Source organism: Etheostoma spectabile, chromosome 15 (genome assembly GCF_008692095.1).
Source record: "Etheostoma spectabile isolate EspeVRDwgs_2016 chromosome 15, UIUC_Espe_1.0, whole genome shotgun sequence".
In the NCBI taxonomy this organism is placed as follows: domain Eukaryota; kingdom Metazoa; phylum Chordata; class Actinopteri; order Perciformes; family Percidae; genus Etheostoma; species Etheostoma spectabile.
In genome coordinates this window covers 31,880,107-31,880,328 of record NC_045747.1, presented here as the reverse complement: position 1 = coordinate 31,880,328, position 222 = coordinate 31,880,107, and the positions used below count along the sequence as shown (strand labels likewise).

The 222-nt window shown below is 38.7% G+C and overlaps 1 protein-coding gene across 1 annotated transcript in view; it reads left to right on the top strand.

Annotated features, from left to right (window-relative positions):
- LOC116702278 (receptor-interacting serine/threonine-protein kinase 2-like) overlaps positions 1-222 on the top strand; it is a 5,794-nt gene that overhangs the window by 2,329 nt on the left and 3,243 nt on the right. The gene's annotated exons all lie outside the window — the stretch shown is intronic.

The following is a 222-nucleotide window of genomic DNA, read 5'->3' as shown; positions in this document are numbered from 1 at the left end:
CATGCTAACACATGTTCAGTATTGACAGGAAGTCTAAATATCAGTCGCTTAGTCCTTTAACAGGAGAGGGAATTGTTTTCAGGTAGGAGGGATACTAATAGGACTTCATGCACAGATTTCCTATATGACATTAAATATCACGTTCTCACATGAGCATTAATTAACAGATGACGACAATCCAGCCAGCAACCAACCAGGGTGTGATTGTTATGATATGGATAA